This window comes from Lithobates pipiens, unplaced genomic scaffold, assembly GCF_037356315.1.
Source record: "Lithobates pipiens isolate NorthernLeopardFrog02 unplaced genomic scaffold, aLitPip1_a1.2 Scaffold_16, whole genome shotgun sequence".
Taxonomy (NCBI): Eukaryota; Metazoa; Chordata; class Amphibia; order Anura; family Ranidae; genus Lithobates; species Lithobates pipiens.
Window position 1 is genome coordinate 220,622,381 of NW_027507748.1, and position 6,153 is coordinate 220,628,533.

Below are 6,153 nucleotides of genomic sequence, written 5' to 3' on the forward strand. Positions count from 1 at the left end.
TTGTAACCTCCCAGTATCTGGGAACGCGTTGCACAGACCTTTCTGCAAGGCCTCCCGGAGATGTCTCATCCTCTGCTCCCTCTGCGATGGCAAGATAAGGTCGGCAACCTTACCCTTGTACCGTGGATCAAGGACAGTGGCCAGCCAGTAATGGTCCCTCTCCTTGATCCAAAGAATACGAGGATCCTTCCGCAGGCTTTGCAGGATCAGGGAGGCCATGCAGCGTAGGTTAGCTGAGGCATTCGGTCCGGAGTCCTCTGGGTCACTAAGGACAACATGATCCGCAGCTACCTCCTCCCAGCCACCTACAAGTCCACAGGTTTCTTGGGACTGTAAATCATCCCTACAAGACTGCTGCTGCTGCTGATGCTTAGTGCCAGCCTCCACCTCCATGCTGACACAATCATCCTCCTCCTCCTCTTCCTCCTCCTCATCCTCTTCCTGTGTGATGGGTGGCACAGCAGGAACACTGTCTGGATAAAGGGGGCCTTGAGAGGCAAGGAAGTCCTCCTCTTCCTGCCTCTGTTCTGCCTCAAGTGCCCTGTCCATTATTCCATGCAGCGTATGCTCCAAGAGGTGGACAAGAGGTACAGTGTCACTGATGCATGCACTGTCACTGCTCACCATCCTTGTGGCCTCCTCAAACGGTGACAGGACAGTGCATGCATCCCTGATCATGCCCCACTGGCGTGGTGAGAAAAAACCAAGCTCCCCTGACCCTGTCCTGGTGCCGTAGTCGCACAGGTACTCATTGATGGCCCTCTGCTGCGTGTGCAGCCGCTGCAGCATGGCCAACGTTGAGTTCCATCTGGTGGGCATGTCACATATAAGGCGGTTCTTGGGCAGGTTCAACTCCTTTTGGAGCTCAGCCAGCCGAGCACAGGCATTAAATGATCGGCGGAAATGCACACAGACTTTCCTGGCCTGCTTCAGGACATCCTGTAAGCCAGGGTACCTGCCCAAGAACCGCTGCACCACCAGGTTAAGGACGTGAGCTACACAGGGCACATGTGTCAGTTGTCCCTGTCGGAGGGCGGAGAGGAGGTTGGTGCCATTGTCGCAAACCACCATTCCTGGCTTAAGCTGGCGTGGCGTCAACCACCTCTCAGCCTGCCCCTGCAGAGCTGACAAAACATCCGCCCCAGTGTGGCTCCTGTCCCCCAAACAAACCAGCGCAAGCAGGGCATGGCATTGTTTTGCCTGCGTACTTGCGTAGCCCCTGGAACGCCTACGGAGCACCGCTGGTTCTGAGGACAGAGCACTGGAAGAGGCCATGGAGGAAGAAGAAGAGGAGGAGAGAGGTGTGTCACAACCAATAGTAGCATATTGGAGGCGTGGTGGCGAAACAACCTCCAACACTACTGCACCTTGTCCTGCATCCTTCCCAGCTGCCAGAAGAGTGACCCAATGGGCCGTGAAAGACAGTTAACGTCCCTGTCCATGCCTGCTGGACCATGAGTCAGCGGTAATATGCACCTTACCGCTGACCGCCCTGTCCAGCGAGGCAAGGACATTGCCTTCCACATGCCGGTAGAGAGCCGGAATCGCCTTCCGTGAGAAAAAGTGGCGTTTGGGGACCTGCCACTGAAGAACCGCACATTGTACAAACTCACGGAAGGGGGCCGAGTCTACCAACTGAAAAGGCAGCAGTTGAAGTGCTAGCAATTTAGCCAAGCTAGCATTCAACCGCTGGGCATGTGGATGGCTGGGAGTGAACTTCTTCCGCCGGTCCAGCAGCTGGGGCAGGGACATTTGCCTGCTATAATCGGACGTGGGTGTACTGCTAGCAGAGTGCCTGGAAGCACTTGGCTGTGACACACCTAATTCTACACCTTCATTCCTCTCAGAGCAGGTTTCAGAGGGGACTGAAGGTCTAGTTGGGTTGGAGATGCCAGCTGATGAGGAGCAAGGAGAGGTCCGCTTTGTTCTTTGGTGTGGGTCTTTGAGGTACGCTTGCCAACGAGCTGCATGGCAGGTCAACATATGTCTGGTCAAGCATGTGGTGCCCAAGCGGCTGATGTTTTGGCCACGTGAGATACGCTTGAGACATATGTTGCAAATAGCAGCGGTGCGATCTGATGCACTCGTCTCAAAAAAGGCCTACACCAAAGAACTTTTAGAATAACGCGCAGAGGCAGCGCCCTGCACAGGCGGAGCTCTGCGGTGTGATTCAGTCGGTGTGCTGCCCCTTAGCTGGCCCCCGGAGGGCATCCTGCCTCGTTGGACATGTGCCTCCTCCTCCTCCTCTCTCCTACCAGGCACCCACGTGGAGTCAGTGCCCTCTTCATCCCCTCCCTCTTCATCGCTGTAGCAAACCTGGCAGTATGCTGCAGCTTGTGGAACATGACTGCCAGATTGCTGTCCTTCTTGAGCATCCCCTCTCTCTGCATTCACGCTACTGCCTTCCTCTAGCTGAGTGTCATCATGAGAGCCTACAAAACACTGGGCATCCTCCTGGAGCATGTACCCAACACTGTGCTCAAAGAGTTCAGGAGACTCCTCAGGAGGACGTGGTGGGACTAGGGAAGGAGTCACTGATGATGACATTGAGACGAGGGAAGACGATGCGTTGGCAGCTGCTTTGCTAGTACCCTGAGACTGGGTGAGAGAGGATGAGGAGGATAAAGAGGGCTTGGTCATCCACTCTACCAAGTCGTTGGCATGTTGCGGCTCAACATGTCCAGCTGTCGAAAAGAAGGACAAGCGTGTCCCATGGCCACGTGCTGATGACGATGCACCGCGTCCATGACCAGCACTGTTGTCTCTAGACACAGAGCCTGCTTGCCCTCTTTTATGGGCTCGCGCCTGTCTGCCTCTCCTTGCTGGCCTTCCAGACATGGTAATGGCCTGAAGGGAGTTGGACTCCTGCAGATGCCTTTATTATAGAACACCAGCAATAAAGGGTAGATAAAGGGGTATACTGTACTGGAGGCACACAACACCCACTAAGCCCTGCAGATGGCTCTATTAGAGAACAGCAATAAAGGGTAGATACAGTTGTATATTGTGCTGGAGGCACACAACACCCACTAACTCCTGCAGATGCCTTTATTATAGAACACCAGCAATAAAGGGTAAATACAGATGTATACTGTGTTGTGCTGGAGGCACACACAACTTCCAATAACTCCTGCAGATGACAGATGGCTCAAATAGAGAAGAGCTATGTAGGTGGATATAGCAGTGTGTACTGGGTACAGAGCACGCAGACAGCACGCACAAGCTCCTAACACTGACTGCAAGCTCTATTATAAAAGATAGATATATCGCTAGCTATATAGGTGAGGTGAATATAGCGGTGTATACTGCGGTCAGGGCACGCAGACAACAACCACTACAGAAGAGCAAGATCGAAAAATCGGCCGATAACGATCGGTGTATTCTGTGTTGAAGGTACACAGAACACCCACTAACTTCTTCAGACGCCAACACACTACACAAGGCCGCCGCGCTGGCGGCCTTATATAGTGTGGGGCGTGTACTACACAGCCTGAGCTATGATTGGCCACAGGCATCCTGCCTGTGGCCAATCATGGCTCTCCTCGCTGCCGGCGCTGTGATTGGCCAAGCATGCGGGGTCACAGTGCATGCTTGGCCAATCATGAGCCAGCAATGCTCTGCACCATCGCAGTGCATTGTGGGCCGTGAGCGGCACACGAATTTGGCACGAACGGCCCATAACGTTCGGAATTTGCCGAACGGGCGAACAGCCGATGTTCGAGTCGAACGTATGTTTGTAAAAAGTTTGGACATCCCTGTTATAGGAGCACTATTCAAAATCTTCAACAACTGTGCTCTATCAGTTTGTTGAGTCACCTCTGTCAAACTTTATGACCTCTGTAAAATATAAGTATGCCTGCCTGTGTGTTTATATTCAGAAAACGTATTAGGGGTTGTAAAGGTTCGTGTTTTTTCACCTTAATGCTGCCCCCCCAGTCCCCCCCCCCGTTTTACTTACCCGAACCCTCAAATGTGTCTCACATGGATGTGCCATCTCTCTGCTAGGGGGTTCTCAGCTGTTGTTTGGATAGATTGATAGCAGTGCAGCCATTGGCTCCCGCTGCTGTCAATCAAATTCAATGATGAGGCCGCCAGGAGTCTGAGCCGAGTCCTGCATTTGGCGTCTGTGGACGCACCCGCAAGGGAACCCCCCCCCCCCCCGGGAGAGCACTTCTCCCAGGGGGTTATCTGATGTGGGGAGGAGCCAAGAGAGCCGCCGAGGGACCCCAGAAGAGCAGGTTTGGGGTCTCTTTGTGCAAAACGAGCTGCACAGTGGAGGCAAGTATGATATGTTTATAATTAAAAAAAAAAAAACAACATTTAGATGTCCTAGGTTGCAGGAACATACAGAAATATTACATTGGTGCAATGGAGTTTAGGTGTCTTATAGTGCCTTGCAAAAGTATTCACCCCCCTTGGCATTTTTAATGTTTTGTTGCCTCACAACCTGGAATTAACATTGACTGTTTGAGGATTTGCATAATTTAATTTACAAAACATACTCACAACTTTGAAGATTTTTTTTTCTTTTATTGTGAAGCAAACAACAAATAGGTCAAAATAACAGAAAAAGTCAATGTGCATAACTATTCACCCCCTTAAGTCAATACTTTGTAGAGCCACCTTTAGTGGCTATCACAGCTCCAAGTCACTTTGGATAAGTCTCTATGATCTTGCCACATCTTACCACTGAGATTTTTGCCCATTTCTTCTTACAAAACTGCTCCAGCTCCTTCAAGTTGGATGGTTTGCGCTTGTGAACAGCAATCTTTAAGTCTGACCACAGATTTTCTATTGGATTGAGGTCTGGGCTCTGAATAGGCCATTCCAACACATTTGCATGTTTCCCCTTAAACCACTCAAGTGTTGCTTTAGCAGTGTGTTTGGGGTCATTGTCCTGCTGGAAGGTGAACCTCCATCCTAGCCTCAAATCACACACAAAGTGGTACAGGTGTTGCTCAAGAATATTCCTGTATTTAACACCAACCATCTTTCCCTCAACTCTGACCAGTTTCCCAGTCCCGACTGCTGAAAAAGGATGGTGTTCTTTGGGTGATGTGATGTGTTGGGTTTGCGCCAGACAGCATTTTCTTTGATGGCCAAAAAGTTCAAATTTAGTCTCATCAGACCAGAGCACCTTCCTCCATACATTTTGGGAGTCTCCAACATGCCTTTTCGCAAACTCAAAATGTGCCATTTTGTTTTTTGCTGAAAGTAATGGCTTTCTTCTGGCCACTCTGCCATAAAGCCCAACTCTATGGAGAGTATGGCATATTGTCGTCCTATTTACAGATACTCCAGTCTTTGCTATGGAACTCTGCAGCTCCTCCAGGGTTATCTTAGGTCTCTGTGCTGCCTCTCTGATTAATGGCCTCCTTGCCCGGTCTGTGAGTTTTGGTGTGCGGCCGTCTCTTGGCAGGTTTGCTGTTGTGCCATGTTCTTTTCATTTGGTTATGATAGATTTGATGGTGCTCCTAGGAATCATCAAAGATTTGGATATTTTTTTATAACCTAACTCTGACTTGTACTTCTCAACAACATTGTACCTTACTTGTTTGGAGAGCTCCTTGGTCTTCATGGCAGTGTTTGGTTAGTGGTGCCTCTTGCTTAGATGTTACAGCCTCTGGGGCCTTTCAAAAAGGTGTGTTTATGTAATGACAGATCATGTGACACAGATTGCACACAGGTGGACATAATTTCACAAATTATTTGATTTCTGAAGGTAATTGGTTGCACCAGAGCTTTCTATGGGCTTCAAAACAAAGGGGGTGAATACATATGCACATGCCAATTATCAGTTTTTTATTTCAGAAAAATTGTTTTATGTGTATATTTTTCTAATTTTACTTCACCAGCTTAGACTATTGTGTTCTGATCCATCACATATAATTCAGATTAAAACAAACATTGAACTAAAAGCTGTAATGTAACAAAATAGATAAAAGGCCAAGGGGGGTGAATACTTTTGCAAGGCACTGTATGTCTAGGACTTTCTGGAAAATGTGGTTGTTTGTTTTCATGCCTGGCCTGGAAAACATAAATCCACATCTTACAAAAGCGATTCTGTTTACAGAATGAGCTCCCGCAGATTACTCATTTATCCATGTGACAGCTCTGCAAACTTTCAGGGACCACAGGAAACTTGACCCTTCA